We start from the raw sequence: 20,436 nt of genomic DNA, 5'->3' as shown, positions 1-20,436 counted from the left end.
AAAAGTGGTACAAACCCCATACAGGGGGATTTTTGCACTTTTTGACCAGCCATCTCAATTCTATAAAAAGATTATTGACAAGGTCTTAAAGTACCACCCTACAGATTATGCATTAATGCAAGAAGGAAAGTTTACCTTCATCACAGGGAAACTGGCAATAACACCTTTAACCAAGTGAACAAGAGTGGGACAGCTTGATGTTATGTTCCACTTGGTTTGAGGCACCTATGAAAGATTCTTGCCAGAAATGTTTAACCCTGAAGTTACTCCCAAGCAAATGATCCAATAAATAAAAGATCTAGGATATGGGATATTCTACAGGACAACTGGTCTAAATCCAATGCAATGAAAAGTCAAGGGAGAAGGAACTATTCTAGATTTCAAAATGCTTGTCATGTGTGTGTCATATTACTTAAGAATTTTAGAATCTGGTAAAGATAAAGTACATAGGAAATAGAGAAACTAAGTGTAGTCACTACTGGGCAGTCTGTGGATAGCATGACTGAGGAACAGAATTTTGAATTTTATTAAATTTTAATTAATTTATATTTAAATAGTCACATATGGCTAATGTCTATCACATAGGACAACACAGCCTTAGAGCACTAAGAAAGCTCCACTGGGCTTTGTAGTTTAACAAGACAACCAATTTCAGTGGTTAAAAAACAAAACAAAACAAAAAAAAGACAGTAAGTGAGAAAAAATTTCCTAGAAGGTTTTCAGCATTGAGGGGAATATGATCCAAGAAAAGTGTTTTGGTTTTTAAAAAATATTTCTCAAGACATGTTATTTAAGTGCCTGGAATACTAACAGCTTGCTTGGCTCCTGTCTGTAAAGTCAGTTAAGTCAGTTATATAAGGTATTATTTGGTGAACAAACTGGAGATCATTTTAGAATATGTTGTCTACACTGGACAATCCTGATTATCTGTGTGCAGCAACACATCCAAATAATCTTTGATTTGCAACTAGTAAATATTTTGCAATTTGAAGATACAGGTTTGAGGCAAGTGCAAAGATACACACTTATACTCCCAGCCCTGGGAAAACTGAAGCTGAGGATCACTTACTTGAACCCTGGGGTGGGTACTAGCCTGGGTAACATAGCAAGATCCCATCTCAAAAAAAAGAAGAAAAAAAGAAAGAAAGGAAGGAAGGAAGAAAGGAAGGAAGGAAGGAGAAAAGGAAAGAAAGGAAGGAAGAAAACAAAAATATAGGCATAGATTAATATCGTCTAACTGACATTTGGAATAGCAAATGGAAATAGGAAATGACCACTTTCTCCCACACTGAACTCTATGTAGGTACAGCAGAGCTTCCCAAATAAACAATATTTTAGCCTACTTAATTTTCTCTTCATCTGTCTCTCTCACCGAGCCTCTAAGACCTTTAAGAGCCGTACTTTATCATATTGATAATTATTAACCCTGTTCACAAAGTACCTAGTAGGGGCACAATAAAAAGTCAACCAAGAAACTGACAACGTAACTTCCTGCATACCCTCCAGGAACAGAAATTGTGCTAGATTCTGGAACTGCAGATTGATTAAAATAACCCAGTCCCACCCTCCAGGAGCTCCTATGTGCATATTTATTTTCTTAAATCTGAATTAAAGAGTCATGTGAACTCAGTGGGAATCTGCTCTGGTAGAAGAAGAAAGAGCATTCCAAAATTGAAAGAGTTGTTAAAATTAATATGTCCCTAAACAAGAAAAGACTGATAAACCATCACAGCTAACAGAAGTCTAAGGAAACATGACAACCAAATGAAACAGGGTGTTCTGCCTGATTTTGTAACAGAACAAGGACATTGGGTGGAAAAAAATAAGAAAATCTGAATACAGATTTGAGTTAATGATAATATGTCATTAGTGGTGCATTCATTGTGACAAATGTACCATACTCACACAAGATGTTAACAATGGACAAAACAAGGTGGGTGGTGTGGGGGAACTCTCTGTACTATCTTCACCCCATTTCTATAAATCTAAAACTATTCTACAGTTAAAGGCTACTAAAAAAAATTAAAATGTTCCATACTACATAGTTACCATCCCGTCTTCACCAGGAAAAATTCTGATGTGGACTCCAAGAAATGCACGGTGCTGGCTGGAGGTTATCCAGGAACAAGTCTTTATGTCACCTGTTCATGCATGTCTAGATATCACCTGTGTACCTTGACCTTCCTGTGGCCATGAAGTTTCACTCTGCATGGAAATTGTTTTGTTTTTGACATTTTCACTTTTTCAACTATTCACAAGAGGCTATTATAAATTCAATGCATGCAAATACTGAGAACTTTAAAGTTAGGAGTGATTAGGCAAGACTTCAAGTAAAGTTAGTAGAATTGGGGAAATCTTGGCACCGTCTGGGCATGCTTATACTTGAAGATGCACTTGAAGTACCCAGAGAATCTTGGGGAGATGTCCATTGTAACCCAGGGGCTCTGGGTTGGAGCCTGAAGTTCCCAGGTGACTCTGATCTTGCTGGTCTCCAGACCACAATTTGATTAGCAAGGATCAAGATAATGAGGAATTTTAAAGCTAAGGAGCACCATTTTGCTCTGCCAGTTGCAAAGGACTGGCTTTACCTGCCCTCCTCCCACTCCTGTCTGTGGGAGACCATGGCAGTTTATGGATCCACTCATTCCTGGTAAATAAAAGTTGAGTTTGTCCCATCTCTGCCCCTTTCCCATTCCTTGCCCACAGCATACGCACAATCACGAATGTCCTTTGCTCTTCTTGCCTAGTGTTCAGTCTCCTGCTGCTCTCCATCTACAAAAGTTTGATTCAACATGATTAGCAATTGTCAGCAAGATCTGTCATGGGGAGCCACCTCTGGTAAGAGATCTGGTGTTTAGAGTGCTGACTGCAGTGCAGTATGCTGAGTAATGCAATGGACTAAACAGAAGAATTTGAAGAATCTATATAAAATACCCCTTACTTACATATCAGAGAATGGCAATCTTTCTTGGATGTTCATTTCCTGTCTTTTGCCATAAAAAATTCACCAATGACCCAGGACTCATTGTGGTCCCTCCAGCCACACTTCACAGCTGCCGTCACCCAAGGTGGGAATAGCTGGGCAACCCTGACACTGTTCATGGATTACTACAGTTGAGGAATCAGCATATGTGGAATTTTCTTGCATTGCCTAGATCCTGTGTCTATAGTGAATGCTACATAATCTATCTGCTAGGTATGTTTTAACTGAATACAGATACAAATGCATTGCTTGCTAGAATATATTAAATTGAAATAGGAACAGTGAACTTTTTACTCAGTCACCAGTAGTCCAAGAGGCCCTGCGAGATGTTGGCATTGAGGCTAAGAAGTGAAGGTTGTGTGGCCCCTAGTCATCAGCCACCGTAGGAAAGGGTTGGGGGAAGAGTGTTCCATTCCAAGGAGAAGGATTAGATGCTCTCAGACTTGGGGAAGACGGTGTGACCAGTATGAAGAACACGTGGACTACAGCACTTGCAGGGCATGAAATCTCAGGTCTTCAAAGAGAGCCAGCAGCCAGGTGACCAAATAGAAAAGCCAAACCCCACCTTGTAGCCCATCTCTCCCATATTTTTACTGGCTAGTTCAGTTTACAGTTTATTTTTCTTCTTCCACTGACTTCTATTAATATCACCTAACTCTTCACTGCTCATCATATGTTATCCGCATTCCAAGATTTTTATAAATGCCTCATTTAGATTTAAAAAAAAAAAAAAACTACAAGAAAAGGATAGTGCTTGATTTTTCTTTGCAACATTATAACATTGTCTTTCATACAGTTGGTGCTCAATAAGTATTTCTTGGATAAGTAAATGAGATAATTCAGGGGGCTCAGATTTTTATCAGCAAACCAGTTTGTATCTTCTATTCTTTAAAACATCCCTGATTCCTTTCAAATGCTGGAGACCGCCTAGACATGTGGCTGGATTTCCTCTAAATCCTTTTTCTGCCTTTTGAAGTCTCGCCCATACCACTCTGTGTTTCAAATGCACAGTTACTTCCTATTCCTGCAGACAGCCAGATTAGTTCTTCCAGGAAATTCTGAAAAGATCCCTTTTCTTCCAGGTTGCGGTGCTGTCTAAATTATGTATCCCAGCTGGGGCCTAAACCATCAGGGTGGGAGTCAGAAAAGGTTCCACACTCCAGTTCCACCTGCTCCTTGTCCTGCTCGCCTTCCTCTTGCTCCTCAACTAGATGATCTCTCTCCCTAGGTTGGCCAAGCCCCCAGCTCCTGGCAGAACCATCTTCTGGTGGGCCCATGTGAAAGATTCTCAGAACCCTGTATCAGAATCCTATGGCTCACAACTGTTTTAAGTACTTGGTAATAACTAATTGAATCTTCACAGATCTTCCCAATAACCAAACTTCCTTAGGTTACTTACTGAGTTTACCTACAAGCCCTTTCAAGGTCTACTCTCTTCTAACCACTCCAGTGTTTTCCTGCCTGCTCCACTTGCTGACCTTTGTTTATTTGGTGGAATCTAAGATGCCATTAATGTTAAGACACACCTTTATTTTATGGAACATTAAGAAAGAAAAAGAGACTCCCACTCAAACGGGGACCTGCTGACTTTGACCGGTTCCTTAGTGGAGGAGCTCTGAGTGGAGAGATGGGTTGGGGAGAACTTTCCAGAACAATACCTGTGAGGGAATGAGGAGGGAGGGGGGCAGAGGGAGAAGGTGCGCTGCCATGGAATAGAAACACAGGCTTCAGCAGACCCACACAGAGCTCTGCAACGAATGGGGCCTCAGAGTTGTCCCCTAACCTGGACCTTGTACTCTCAGACCCTCTAGCCACTGACCATGGAGTCAGGCAGCTCCCTCCAACAGCAGGCGAATCCAGAAAGCAATCATCAGCCGTGAGCTGACCTCTGTCAACAACCCAGGAAGACAGATGTTGAACGGGAAACTGGGAAGCCTTCACTTCATTCGCTTTATAAGGCCATCAATTGTGAGGTGGAGTCAGATACGCGACAGGCTAGGATGTGACAACGTATACATCTTACAATTCAGTTAAATACGGCTTATTTATAGTTGGTTCCTTTTTTGTTTGCATCATTAGAATTAGTTTTGGTAACCTACAATGAAGAATTCCTATGATGCAGGGGAGGACAGGCCACAGGAAGAAATGACCTACTCTGTGTTGGTTTGGTTTTTTCCATCTTAATCACTCTAAGTACATTCATTCACATTGTTGTGCAGCCATAACCACCATCCATTTCCAGAACTTTCTCATCTTGCAAAACTGAAACTCTGTGCCCTTTAAATGCTTACCCTATTCCCTGTTTCCCCAGCCCCTGGCAACCAACATTCTATTTTCTATCTGTATGAATTTGACTACTTTAGGTTTAGTTGGAATCATATAATAACTCTCTTTTGATGCCTGTCTGGTTTCACTCAGCATAATGTCTTTAAGTCTCATCCATCTTGTAGCATGTGATCAAATTTTCTTCCTTTTTTACACTAAGTAGTGTGCCATTATATGATCATACCACATTCTGTTCATTCACCTCTGGATCTTGGGTTGCTTCCACTCATCTCTTGGCTATTGTAAATAGTCTACTATGAATATCAATATCTCTTCAAGACACTGACTTGAATTATTTTGAGTCTGTAGTCCTGTCAGGTGGCTGGACCTTTTAATAGTTCTATATTTAATGTTTTGAAGAACCAACTGTACTCCATAACTGGTGCATCATTTTATAATCCTACCAACAGTGCACAAGGGCTCCCATATCTCCACATCATAACCAACACTTATTTTCCAGAGTTTATGTGATAGGGGCCACCCAAATGGTTTTGAGGAATTTATCTAATTATGATTTTGTTTTGCATTCTCTTATGATTCCATAACCAACACATCATACAAGAAAAAGTTAGACGAGGAAAAGTTTATTTGGGTTCAGTGAGTTTCAGCTCGGTTTCAAAAGTCTCAGTCATAGTTGGTCAGCTTCATTGCTCTGAGCCTGAAAAGAGGCAGAACATCATGGCAGAAGGGTAGGGCAGAGGAAGTTACTCAGTTTGCAGCAGCCAAAAAGCAGAGGGAGAGGGAAGGGACAAGATATAGTCCACGGACCCATGCCCAGAGACCCACTTCCTCCAGTCACACCCCACTTACCTACAATTACCACCTAGTAGTCCATTCATAGCAAGAATCCCTCAAATGGATTAATCCACTGATGAAGTTAAGCTTTCATAACCTAATCATTTCACCTCTGAATATTCCAGTGCCTAACACAAGAGCTTTTGGGGGAAAACCTCATATATTCAAACCATAACATTAATGATGTTGAATATCTTTTCATGTTTCTTGGTCACTTGTATAAAGTTCATGATCATTTTATAATTGATTTCGTTTTGTTGTTGTTATGGAGTTGTAGTTCTTTATTCTGGAAATTAATTTCTTATCGGTTATGATGTGCAAATATTTTATTCCATTCTGTAAGCTGCCTTTTCACTCTGTGGATACTGTCTTTTGATAAACAAAAGTTTTAAATTTTTTCATGGAGTCTGATTTGTCTGTTTTGCTTCTGTTGCCCATGATTTTTGGTGACCATATCCAAGAAATTGCCAGATTCAATGTTAAGATTTTTTTCTACGTTTCTTCTAGGAATTTAATAGTTTCAAGTCTTATTTTTAGGTCATCACTCCAATTTGTGTAAATCGAATATAGTGTATGGTAAAGGTCTAATCTCATTCTTTGCACGTGGATATCCAGTTTTCCTAGTGACATTCCCTGAAGAAACTCTGCCTCCATTGAGTGATCTTGGCATCCTTTTTGAAAATTACTTGTTCATATTCATTCGTGAGCATTTATTCCTGGGTTTTCTTTTCTGTTCCATGTCCTATATGTCTGTTCTTTTCTCAGTGCCACACTGTTCTGATTATTGTAGCTTTAAAAATATGTTTTGAGGGGGCTGGGCATGTGACTCAAGCGGTAGCGCGCTTGCCTGGAATGCGTGCGGCCCGAGTTCGAACAAACAAAGATGTTGTGTCCGCCGAAAACTAAAAAAATAAATATTAAAATTCTCTCTCTCTCTCTTTAAAAAAAAATGTTTTGAATCAGGAAGTGTGAGTTAGTCTAATTTGTTCTTATTTTTCAAAACCATAACAATGGGTACTTAGGGTCCCTTGAGGTTCTATGTGAATTTTAGGATGATTTTTTTTCTATTTCTGCAAAAAAAGAAAGTGGATTTTGAATTGGTATAACCATTTTGGAAAGCAGTATGGGGATTCCTCAGAAAACTTGGAATGGAACCACTATTTGACCCAAAGGACTTAAAATCAGCATACTATAGTGATGCAGCCACATCAATGTTTATAGCAGCTCAATTCACAGGAGTTAAGCTATGGAACCAACCTAGATGCCCTTCAAAAGATGAATGGATAAAGAAAATGTGATATATATACTCAGCCATAAAGAGTAATGAAATTATGGCATTTGCTGGTAAATGGATGGAATTGGAGTCTATTATGCTAAGTGAAATAAGCCAGTCCCAAAAAACCCAAAGGCTGAATGTTCTGTCTGATAAGCAGATGCTAACTCACAATAAGGTGGCAGGGCCAGCAGGGATTCATAAAGGATTTGCTTAAAATTTATAGTCCTGGGTCCCCTCCCTACCTACTAAGTTCTGAGAATTGACCCTGGAATCTGCATTGTAAACAAGCCCCACAGGAATTCTTATCTCGTTAACATTTTAGAAACACTGAATTAAATAAAGCAAATAAGAGTTATACCCAAATGAATTCAACTTAGAAAATAATGATCATAATCACAGAATAATGATTTTTACCTAGTTTCTAACAAATAGGTGGATATTCATTTATACACTAAAGTATTTTATAAATTTAGCACAGTTGATTCTCCATGAGATTCCTAGATCTTTATCTTTCTTTAGCACATATACATTCCCCACTAGACTCCTATGTCTTTATTTCTGTTTAAATCTTTCAAAACTTGAAGCTTAGTTTTTAAAGAAATACAATCATAAAATTGGCCTTCAGCTGCATTACTTTCTCTTTAAAATGGAATAAAATTGTCAGTTCTATTTTATGTCATGATTCTCATACTTGGGAAATCCTTTATACTCACTGCTAAAATCATTAAGCCAATGTCCTCGATTTAATCTTTAAGGTTTACCAGCCAGCATTGAGTCACACTAATCTTCTAGGTCAGACAGGAAAAGAATTGACGTCGTTACAAAATACCACTGCGTAAGGGTCTTTAAGAAAATGGCAGCCAAGTGTACACAGTTGGGCAATGAGATGTGATGAGCAAGAGACTGGCAGTAAGAGAGCTGGAAGACCTTGGCATCTTGTACTGTGCCCCTGAGGATGCCCTGGTGTTGAGCTGTCGAGGATCCCGTGACACACTTTCTCTGACATAACACCACTCGGTGAGTTATCAAGATGTTTCCTCTCTCCAGAAAATCAACCAGCCCAGGAGGAATGATAATTTGGCAAGTGCTATGCTCAGGGGACCAATGCAATAAGGGATGTTTCATACAAAGGGTCTTCCACTGTGAGCCAGCAATGTTGGTTTGCAGCTAAAAACAGAGGTGCACAAAAATAAACCTTCAACTTCTCACCCTGAACAATGAAGATGTTTTCCAGAAAAATACACATAATCTAAACAGCCTCCAACTTAGCCAGCTCCTTTCTCCCGCTTTTACTTTTTAAAAAAGGATAAATAAAAAAGCAGGGCAGCTTGCCTAGTTGGTTTATCTCTCTAACCTGCCCAAAAAAAGAAACACAATAAAAGCAGGCCCAAAAAAAAAAAAAAAAGGTCCCACTGGTATATTTTTAGATTTCAAAAACACAAAAGTTATAATTAGCCATTAATTAGATATTCTAAACTATCAATAGCTAGTTAATGTTTAAATATACTAAACTAATAGGTTTTCAAGTTAGAAATAATGTCTGTGGACAACTTGATTTTAATGATGTGTGCCAAGAAAACCCAGCTCCAATTGCACATTCTTTCTCTCTCTATCCCTCTCCTTCTCTTCCCCGCCCGCCCCCCCCCAGCATTCCTCCTTCAATTTAAGGCTAAAGGAGAAAAAACTTGGGTGATTACCTGAGGGTAGAGAAACAAACAACCATATTAGTTTAGATTGCCCAGGGCTTGTGATCAATCTGTACAAGAAAATCCAGGAACCAAAGGTAGCCAAAAACAAAGTCGAGCACTGAAGACAAGTGAATCTCAAGGTAATTCAGATGCAAATTAACTTTCTAAAATATCATAAAGTATCCTGTACTTTCATGTCCATTGCCTACTTTATTCTGGCCCCAGAATCCTGCACACAGGATTGTGTGCCTTGCCTCTGCAATGAGTAGAACTGCCAGAGAACCTGGGCTCTGTTCTAGTGGATCATTGCACAAGGAGGACTGCACAACCCCACATCTGCAAGACTGGGGAAACCAAGGACCATCTAGGTCAGCACAGAACAGTCCTGATTCATGTTTCTATAGACTGTTCTTTGTCTCTGCCATCTTCCTACCCTTGTCCTGTCCCCAAACCAACCGTATTATCATGAATTCCCCCAGTCCCTTCCAATTTCTCACATCCTTATTTACAAGCGTGAAGTAAAAGCTACATTCTACTTGGATCATCTTCTTCTCCTTCTTCTAATTTTAGCCCATCCAGGCAAATATATTCAACATTCTAGTTACAGGGAAGTGGAGACAAGGTTTGCTTGGTCTCTGCCTCTAGCAAGTGTGTGATTGACAGCTTCAGCAATCTGCATGCCACTCATAGCCCAGGCCCCACCATCTGCCCAGTGGTGATGGGGGAGGGGGAGGGGGGGCTGCAGATCTGACCCAGGGATCTGCATGGCAAGATCCTGCCAGGCAAGTGCTCTGCCACTGAGCTACACCCTCAGCCCCACCCTGATAATTTTTAAGGCTCCTTTCAGCTACTGAGTCCCTAGGATGGAAAACAAAATAATTCCTATTTTTTCTGTTCAAACATAAATCTACCTGTCCATCCACATGCCCATGCTCATTCCTCAATAAAAAAACACATACCAGTTCTCACTCTACCTTATCCCTGCTGCAGACCTCTGGTCAGAGTTGGAGATAAGGAAACAGAGGAGAGCAAGCATTCAGCCTCATACAAAGTTTCAACAGAGTGTAAATTCTGACAACTGCTCAAAGGCTTATTTGTGTAAAAAAATAAGGGAAATTTCCTTTAGTTGTTCATCCAAATGGAAATTTATCCACTCTGCACAACTCAACTCTTCAAAGCCTCTTTCCCTCTTCTGACTCTAGAAACTTCTACTCATTCTTGGAAATACAGCTTACTTTGATTAAGGTAAGTTGACATGCATAAAACACACAGATCCTGTCTGTACAGACAGATTGGTTTTGCCAATGCTGTGTGTATGTTGTGTAACCAGCTCCCACATCTGGATAGTAAACACTTCTCATCAAGGCAGAGAGTTCCCTTCCATCAAGCCTCCCTCCCCAGGCAGCCACTATCTGATTTTGGTCACTTTTGATTAGTCTTCATCTCTTCTTGACATTACATAAATGATAATTTTTATAACTGCCTTCTTCTATCTCAACATGCCATTTATGAGCTTGATCCAGGTTTGTTTATGATTTTAGCTATTCCTTTTCATTGTTGTCTAGTATTCCATTGTATGATCAAACTACGATTTTTTTTTTATCCCTTTTCTTGTTGAGAGCCAGCTGAGTCATTTCTAGTTTGGGGTCATTATGAATGAAGTTGCTTTGAATACCCTCATTCAAGTCTTTTAATGAACACAAGTGTTTTAGTTCTTGAAAATTGCTGAGTCTTAGGCTATATGTATATCTAATTTTACAGAAAGAGCTAACGCCTACACCTCAGATAAGGTGTTAAATTTTCAAGACACACAAAAAAACTCAAAAAGCTTAACACCAAATAATAATAATAACCCTATCAATAAATGGGAACAGGAATTAGATACTTCTCAAAAGAAACATGAATAGTCAACAAATATATGAATATTCAACAACTTCTAGCAATTAGAGAAGTGCAACTCAAAACTACACTGAGATTTCACCTCACTCCAACCAGAATGGCAATTATCAAGAATAAAAGTAATGATAAAGGTTGGCAAGGATGTGGGGAAAAGGGAACACTCATACATTGCTGGTGGGACTACACATTAGTGCAACCACTCTGGAAAGCAGTACAGAGATTTCTCAAGACACTTGGAATGAAACCACTATTTGACCCAGTTATCCCACTCCTCAGTATATATCCAAAGGAATTAAAATCAGCATACTACAGTGATGCAGCCACATCAATGTTTACAGAAGCACAATTCACAATAGCTAAGCTATGAAACCAACCTGGATGCCCATCAACAAATGAATGGATAAAGAAAATGTGTTATATTTACTCAGTGACTATTACTCAGCCATAAAGAAGAATGACTTTACAACATTTGCTGCTAAATGGATGGATGTGGAGACTATCGTGCTAAATGAAATAAACCAATGCAAAACAACCAAAGGCCCACTGTTCTCTCTGATATGTGGATGTTAACCCAAAATAAGGAAGAAGGAGGGGAAGAATAGAAACTCAATGGATTAGACAATGGGGAAGGAAGGGAATTGGGGGTTGGGAATTGAAAAGCTGCAAATTGGTGCAGCCAGTATGGAAAGCAGTATGGAGATTCCTTGGAAAACTTGGAATGGAACCACCATTTGACCCAGCTATCCCTCTCTTTGGTCTATACCCAAAGGACTTAAAAACAGCATACTACAGGGACCCAGCCACATCAATGTTTATAGCAGCATAATTCACAATAGCTAAACTGTGGAACCAACCTAGGTGCTCTTGAATAGATGAATGGATAAAAAAAAATGTGGCATATATACACAATGGAATATTACTCAGCAATAAAAGAGAATAAAATCATGGCATTTGCAAGTAAATGGGTAGAGTTAGAGAAGATACTGCCAAGTGAAGTTAGCCAATCCCCCAAAAAACAAATGCCGAATGTTTTCTCTGATATAAGGAGGCTGATTCATTGTAGGTAGGGAGGGAGAGCATGGGAGGCATAGATGAACTCTAGATAGGGCAGAGGGGTGGGAAGGGAAAGGAGGGGGCAGGGGGTTAGAAATGATGGTAGAATGTGATGGACATTATTATCTAAAGGACATATATGAAGACACAAATGGTGTGAATATGCTTTGTATACAGCCAGAGATGAAAAATTTGTGCTCTATATGTGTAATATGAGTTGTAATGCATTCTGCTATCATATACAAATAAAAAATAAGAAGAAGAAAAAGAAAAGACAGTGAAATGAATCTGACATGACTTTCCTATGTACATATATGAATACACCACAGTGAATCTCAACATCATGTACATCCACAAGACTGGGTTCCTAATAAGAATAAGATATATTTCTGCTTGTATAAATATATCAAAATAGATTCTACGGTCATGTATAACTAAAAAGAACATTTTTTTAAAAAAAGATCTAACTGCTGGACAGTTTTCCATATTGGCTGCACCATTTTACACTCCCATTGGCAATGTATGAGATCCAGATGCTTCATGTCCTTGTCAACATTTGGTATTTTCAGTATTAGACACAAGGCGTACCTCATTGTAATGTTCACTTGCATTTTCCTGATGACTAGTGCTATTTTGTACCCTTTCCTGTGCTTACTGGCCATATGTATATCCTCTTTTGTGACATGCCTACTCAAGTCCTTTGCCAGTTTTTTCAGATCTTGTTATTTGCAAAACTCTTTGGATATTCTCAACCAAGTCTTTTGTCTGATGTATATCCTGCAACATTTTTCTCAGACTGTGGTTTTCCTTTCCATTTTCTTAGCAGTGTTTTTGATGATGAACTTTTTATTCTGTTCAATCAATCTATTTTTCTCCATTTACACAACACCGTACTGTTAATTATTGTAGCTTTATGTTGAATTTTTTTTGTTCTCCTTTTTCAAGACTGACTATGCTAAGTCCTTTGCCTTTTCATATATATGTTAGAAACATCAATTTCTAAAAACCAAAAAAGTCTTGTGGATTTTGATTAGCATTGCAGTGACTTTATATTTGAGGAACACTAACATCTTAATAATATTAAGTCTTCTGGTCCAAAAATATATATCTCCTCACTCATTTGTGTCTTCTTTAATTTCTCCCTGCAATGTGTTTTAATTCTCAGTTTGTATAATAGAATATAGTTTGAGTTCATTGTTCTATTTCTTTTGTTGTTGTAGCATATGGGGAAACCCATTTTGTATTGGTTTCATATTCTACAACCCAATCAATTCATTTGTTAGTTCTAATAATTGTTTTAGATTCCTTGGGATTTTCTATGCAATTATGTCAAATATTAAGTTTTAATACTCTGTATTTATAAACATCTCTATAACTCTGTCCAACAGAGCTTATTACCCATCTATGAAATTCCACAGCTGTCTTAATCTCCATAACTCCATCACAACCTTCATTATATATGTCATGCACCACCTGTTTACCTACTGTGCTCTTAGTGAAAAAAACGTGTTCTTCATTCTGTGTTCTACCTCCCAGTGTGTTGCAGGTGCACAAAACATGTGTGTGGTGATTGTATTCTGAGTTTTCTGGGATGTGGCTTATTCTGAATATTCTGTTTCTTCCCCTGTGGTCTCATTTTAAAATCAAATACAGAGCTGTATATTCTTCCCAGAGGTGGTACAGAAGTCAAGGTGATTGATTCTGCCTGGAAGGTAGAAAGTAGTATTTTGTATTTTGCAGATGCCTTGATGCTCCATAGGAACATGCCTTCTACCCAAATTATACAGTTCTTCTTTCCTTCCTTTCTCAAAGATAGCTAGACCTGGAATTAGGATGTGGCTCAGTGGTAGAGCACTTGCTTAGCATGTACAAGGCCCTGGGTTTACCCCCAGCTCCACAAAAAAAAAGGAATGAAGGAAGAGAGAAAGAAGATAACTAGAATCATGAAAGGCTCTGTGGCTATTCCACAAGAAGACCTCAGGGAGGTTATACTCTGAACTTCGACTTCATATGAAGGTTGGAACCAAAACTTTAGAACTTCCAGCTCGAAAATTCTCCAGCACTCCCTTTTTTATGCTTATAATTTGGACAGAAACGTCTTGCATATTGCTAACCAGTACTATTTATAGTATTTTCACCGCATAATTAACAAATCAACTCATTATCTAACAAATACTTTACATATCTCTACAATGAAAGAACGCTTCCTTTGCAAACATGTTCTCTCTAATGATGAGGCAAATCAGAGACACCCATACGGTTGTAAAATGTATGAGCACTAACTGATACCATCCTAGGAGAATATTCCCATTCTCCTTCCTTGCAGAAGGCCAAAAAAGAGAGCATCCTAGCTCCTAAGAAATCTGGGCTTATGTTCTCACAAAGTGTCTTTTTTTCCCCATTTCCCTGAACACAGGATTTGAACCTTCCAATAGCTATGAATTCTACCAGGATATTTGCACCCTATACATAGAAAGCTCAAAGGCCAGTTGTTATTCATTGAGCGTTTGATGGTGAGAGAAAAGAACCATATACTCCACAATGGTTGTTGGCCAAGCCTGAATAGCTATCAATCCTGATTACAAATATGTTAAGCCATGGTAGAATACCTCCATATTTGAACTCATCTTAACCACCTAGATAAATAGCCAATAGATATCAAAGTGGAGAAAGATAGTTCTAGAGACACCAGTGTGAAGGCACAGTTCTAAAACTTGTCTGTAAGAACCCAAAGTTAAAGTTCCTTAATAGACTTTTTGCAATTAACTTAAAGATTTATAACTAGAATTTTCTTCATTAAAAAAAAAGTATTGAAGTAGAAAAGAATGAATTATCCACTTTGGATGACTTTGTTTTCAGCTGTGTGTACCTGTGTCTATACTGGGTTATAAATAGAATGTATTTTCACTGTGATCACAGGCAAAGGGCTTGAATGCCTGCACCTTACAGGTCCAGTTCTTTTCATTTAAAGGTAAAACAAAGCATTCTACGTTAAAGTAGTAAAATCTACCTGAGGGTGGAAATAGGGGAAATCATTTTTCCCAGGGAGGAGATGGGGGAGGGCCAAACTTGCACTTCTAGCCTGTCCCTGGGAGAGCTGGAGTAGCTAAGCTTAACTCACAAGGAAAGCCACAATTAGTTTATCTCCTGATAACCCTAGGCACTTCCTTGGAGGATCCACTTTTTAACACCTTCAGGGAACCAGAGCTAAAGAGACTAAGGAAGTCTTTTCATTTATTTACTTACTTACTAATTTATTTTATTTATTTATTATGTTTTTTTATATTTCTTCTTTATGCCTGTATCCTTTGATTTGCCTTAGATCCAAGAAATGCAGAAAATGTATCTTATAGGTACTTCTTAGCACCTATTGTATTCTGGGGCCAGATATTCATATCTTGACTCTGCCATTTACAAACTCTATAACCGAGCAAAAATTGCTAACTTGTCTGTGCTTGGTTTCCATGACAAAATGGGGATAACTAAATTGCAAAGAATAAATGGGACTTTACTACATGTAACCGTCACCCAAGTTGAGATGCCCTTCCTGCAGTTCAGAATCCTCTCTGATCTAATGAATTTACATTCCATTTGAGAAATAGAAAATGGGCTCTTAGGAAACACATTTTAGGCAGCATGGTGGTATAGCAGGAAGAATATGGCCTTCTACAGATAGGACTCAAAGTCCTGTCTATTTATGCACTGAGTGACCTTGGCATTTTAATTGTTATTTGAATTCCTTTCCCTAAAATGAATATGTAACAGTCATGGGTTAGAGATCATACTTGTAAGAACTTCAGTTTTGTTTTTCTTCTTTCCCCTTACAACGTCACAGACAGAAGAAAAGGTAATCCCAGACCCAGGGCCCCTCACTACACATTCCAGTCACATTCTTGGTGACTACCTCAAGCTCAGGGAGTAACCCCTAGTTCTGGCCACCACTGGGAATATCCCCAAAGCAAATATTATTTGCAATAGTGAGGAAAAGTATCTTCATGCACCAAACTATAACCTAGAACCACAGGACAAATTGTCATTCCTATAAAAATTGTCCTTTTATCATCAGAATGGTGGTTTTTTTTCTTTCCTTCACCTCCCTGTCCTGCACACTTCCCTCCCAACCCGGTCCTGGGGATTAGATACAGGGCATGGGAGGCTAGCACTCTACCACGGAGCTACTTCCATAGCCCCCCATTCTGTTTGGGTCCATTCATGGATGCTTGTTTGTTTTGAGACAAGGTCTCACTAAGTGGCCCATGCCGGCCTCAAACTTTTGATCCTCCTGCCTTAGTTTCCTGAGTGGCTGGATTACAGGTATTTACCACCATGCCCCCACTGGAATGTTTTTCTTGAGAAAATGACTTAAAATGTTAAAAGATTTTAAAGCAACATAATTTTCCTTATTATGTACAACTATTCTTATCTTTAGTTACTACCTTGAAGTCTTTGTCCACGTGCACACATGGTATCTCCTAGTTTCTGTCATGGAATAAACTATTTATATTCTACTTTTTTGTAACATTTATTTATTTGCCAATAGAGTTCTCATATTATCCTATAAAACAGCTCCAGAATATACCATCTTGCAATGACATTGGATATTATTATGTTCAGGTTGATGCTTCAGCAAGCCTTTCTGTGAGCACAGTTTTACTCCAGGGTCTTACCACATACTTGGAGAATAAACACTATTGGGCTATAAACACATTGAAACTGACCTGCCCTGGGGGTCCATTCATGGATGCACTCATCTCATTTAACATGGTCAGGAAAAGCTATGCTGGGAAATTTAACAGCAGAGGCCCATGATATATCTCCCAGCATTTCTAGAAGTCAAAACCACCCTGCACTTACTGGAAAAGAAGAGCGCACATAAACACATGGGGGGAGGGAGAACAGGAAGAGAGTTAGGCCAAATAATCTGTAATATACACACTGTGTGCAGTCAGCAAATTAAGAAGGAGCTCAGGGTACTTGAGGAGCTGAGATGTAAAGCTGTCTCTCTGAATGGGTATTATGTCCTATCGAAGTCCATTGTTTCATGGAACCAGACCTAACAATGTCCCATTGTGGCAGATGCAAAGACAGAGTTGGTCAAATCCTAGTTTCTCAGGTCTCTCTCCTCATTTTCAGTCTCCGGGACTGTTCCCTGAGGAGGGTCCTCCTGTCACTGACTGGGCTGCCACCCTGCTGGTCATGTAAGTAAGGATGGTTTTACAGTCTCCTTGATCTGGTTTGGGGACACTAAAAATCTCCTGTCCTTACTTTGATTTTTGTTAAGCATGAAAACCATAGATAGCACTCATTTCTGGAGAGATGACACAGAAAAGAACATTCTCTGAATCTGAGTATCTGCAAAGCCACCTTTGGAAATATGAGGATACTCCACACAGATAGAAGAGTCTCCTAAGGGTTTTGTGCAGATCAGTGGATGGTTGGATATTTTCATGTTAAAGGGAATTTAAAGATCAACTTCAATTGCAAGAGACTGATTTGTTTTCCCTAGCTTGGAGTGGGCATTTTTAAATCCCTGGACTAAAACAACCAAAACAATAACTGAGGGCCACCAGGTGTTCTTGGTGCACATGGATATCTGGGTCATAAGGCATCTCTGTGTTGCCACCATTTGTGCAAGGATTAGACAACCAGCCAACTGGAAATGTTGGATAAAGAGGCATATGGATGATGGAAATTTGCCTAGAAATCACCTACTTCACTCAGTACTCTTTCCCTAGATGGAGCAAGTGAGTTCTCTATGGAAGGTTTCAGGTTATTTGTTGATGGTTTCTACGGAGCAGCAGGGAAATGGAAAGCCAGATGTTTCCAAGAAAGGGGAATGTTGGGGTTACCCCTAGGTTCTGTGATCTTTACCTTTTCCTTCCTCTCTGGGTCATAGGATCTTGATACGGATTGACCTTGGTCCTAATGTCCCATGAAAAGAATGCCTGCCAGACGTGACGGTACTCGGAAAAAGAGACTTGGGTCTTGGGTCCCAGACTGGCTCCTTTGAGAAGGAAGAGTTGCAGAGTCTACAATACGCGGCTTTGCCTGGTTGGGGAGCCCATGAGGTGCAACTGGAAGAATAGCATTCCTGCCCTGACTCCTGTGTTTCCTGGGGGACCTCTGGAAGGCTACTCCAACTTCTTCTTCCATCTGCAAAAGAGGCCAAAGACTGTGCTATCTCCCTGGGATATTGTTAAGGAACCAGGAGAAGTGATGTAGGTGAAAAGTGCTTTATAAAAGTAAGTCATCTGGATTTTGTGTTTACAAATACTCAGGGAAGGATGGTACTTGAGCTTGTGTCCACGGCATAGGCCTTGCAGGACCAATGGTAACAGGTGTACTTCTTCTGAACACCCCTCACCATCTTTTTACACGGACTAGCTGGGATGGGCTTTCCATATTTGTAGCCTCTGCATTTCTTTCTTTCCTCACTGGGGGTGGAAGTGTCAGGTGAGAGAGCTTAGGCCCAGCAAGGAGCCCATTAAATCTAAGCTCTGGGGTAAAAGGTGGAAATAGGGTTAGGGGAGGTGAAGTATCTATTGGGCAAAATCCCACAATAAACACTTCTCCTGTTGAGACCATTCCATCAAACCTAATTTGGGAAGAACAAGGCTAAGGTGACATCTTCTAAATTGTGTTACATCTTCTTAAAGCCAGTGCTTTCTTTGGCACTCCCTATACTAAAATTGGAACAAAACAGAGATTAGCATGGTCCCTGCCCAGGGATGACACACAGATTCATGAAGCAGTCCATATTTTTATGATATCCAAATATTTCACTGGCTTAAGTAGAACTTAAAAAGTATAGCTAGTCTACACAACTAGCTTCAAATAAATGTGTTTATTTATCCATTAAAAATATCTTAAAGCCAAGTACCTGCTTTTTATGCATTCAGCTATGTGGTTGATTTTAAAGATTCATTAGAATTAAGATTCAGTAAATCTTTAGATCTATAACCAACCTCCTGATTCATTAAAGTTTTATTCTCATTTCTAACTGATGGTAAAAGAATAGAAATATGTATGCTATTTCTGACATTCATGACCAAATGTCACATGACAAATGTCACATTCCCCATGACATTTATATATATATAAAACAGAAAAATATAATTTTTCCATGTGAACCAATCCAAGCTCTGTTTTATCATTTGTGAAATAAAGAGTGTGGATAAGATAATCTCTTCCTGTTCAAACAGGGAGTAAACCATATCCTTCAACAATAGGGCTCCTCTCCACTGCATTTGCCCCCACTTTCATCTTCCTCCCCTCCAGGGTTTTAGTTAATAGTCAACCCATCTTCCTGGGATCTCAGGGATTCCTCTGATCTACCTCACCTAACTTTCCAATATTGACCAGCAGGAAAACTCAAGGTTTCTCTGAACAGGTTTATTAGCTCAGGTCAGCAAACATGAGAGAAGTGAGTCTTAAAAGGTAAACTCTGTGCTAGGCTCTGGGAATACAAAATAAATGACTGCCTGTCTTTCAGTCCAGCAGAGGAGAGAGTCAGAGAAAGAGAATTTTAATATCATGAATTCAGAATTTTAATATCATGAAGGCAGGTGCTATGGATAGAAGCAAATGGAGGGGCACTGGAGAACCTGTAGCCTATGAATCCCTAAATGAGCCCAGAACCCTGTTGGAAGGACTTCATGTTAAAGGGAGGCTAGTTTACACTGAATGGAATATATGGCAAAGTGCTGGAACTTTTTTTGAGCTGCTTTCTAAACATTCTAATATAATACAATCAGATTCATTCTGTGGGAAGTGAGAGACCAGCGGTGCCCAGGTCTCCAGCAATCTTCACACAATAGGACTAATTAAACCCTCTCTTCAAACAATGTCTTGGCAATCACTTTATCAGATGTAATTACATTTTCTAATCTTACAGTGACTTCCTGGCAGGTACTGAGGGAATCAGGTTAAGCATCTTCTCAAAGCTTATCTGGTTAGGTTCTATCCAGTTGAAGGCTGCAAGTCTCAGCTTTATTAAGCATTGTCCTGGCTCTACAGGTGGTGTTACAACAAAGCAATTCCCTAATCAGGGACAGATGAACTATGTCCATCTCAGCAATGTCATCACTCTTTGCTGAAATTCAGACTGTGTGTGCCTGATGAGTTCATTGTGATCACTGTTTCTTGTGATTGCTGTGAGCCCTGTTCGCCTGGCAGGTGGTTTGATTATATATGATGGTCAGACCCAAAGAGTTCCCATGCTAGGAAGCTGCAGTGTGATGATGTGCTTCAACAAAAATGAAGAGCATTACAACCTATCCTGGTCTGACAATGTGTTCAAAACCCAGAGATGAATCAGTGACCCAGTGTGGCAATGTGCCTGGTCATCATCCAACACTGCCTGCTGATGAGTTAAAAGAAGATAAAAAAAAAAAAAAAAACTTGAGAGCAAGGAACAT

The 20,436-nt window shown here is 39.3% G+C and overlaps 1 non-coding gene across 1 annotated transcript; it reads left to right on the top strand.

Moving 5' to 3' along the window:
• The first annotated feature begins 18,677 nt into the window (after window positions 1-18,677).
• Window positions 18,678-18,782, top strand: LOC125610602. Its single transcript, XR_007340607.1, has one exon. It is a non-coding gene; the product is annotated as a U6 spliceosomal RNA (small nuclear RNA).
• Window positions 18,783-20,436: the final 1,654 nt, after the last annotated feature.

Source organism: Marmota marmota, unplaced genomic scaffold (genome assembly GCF_001458135.2).
Source record: "Marmota marmota marmota unplaced genomic scaffold, marMar, whole genome shotgun sequence".
NCBI lineage: Eukaryota > Metazoa > Chordata > Mammalia > Rodentia > Sciuridae > Marmota > Marmota marmota.
Note: the sequence above shows the minus strand (reverse complement) of the source record. Positions and strands in the feature narration are given on the sequence as shown.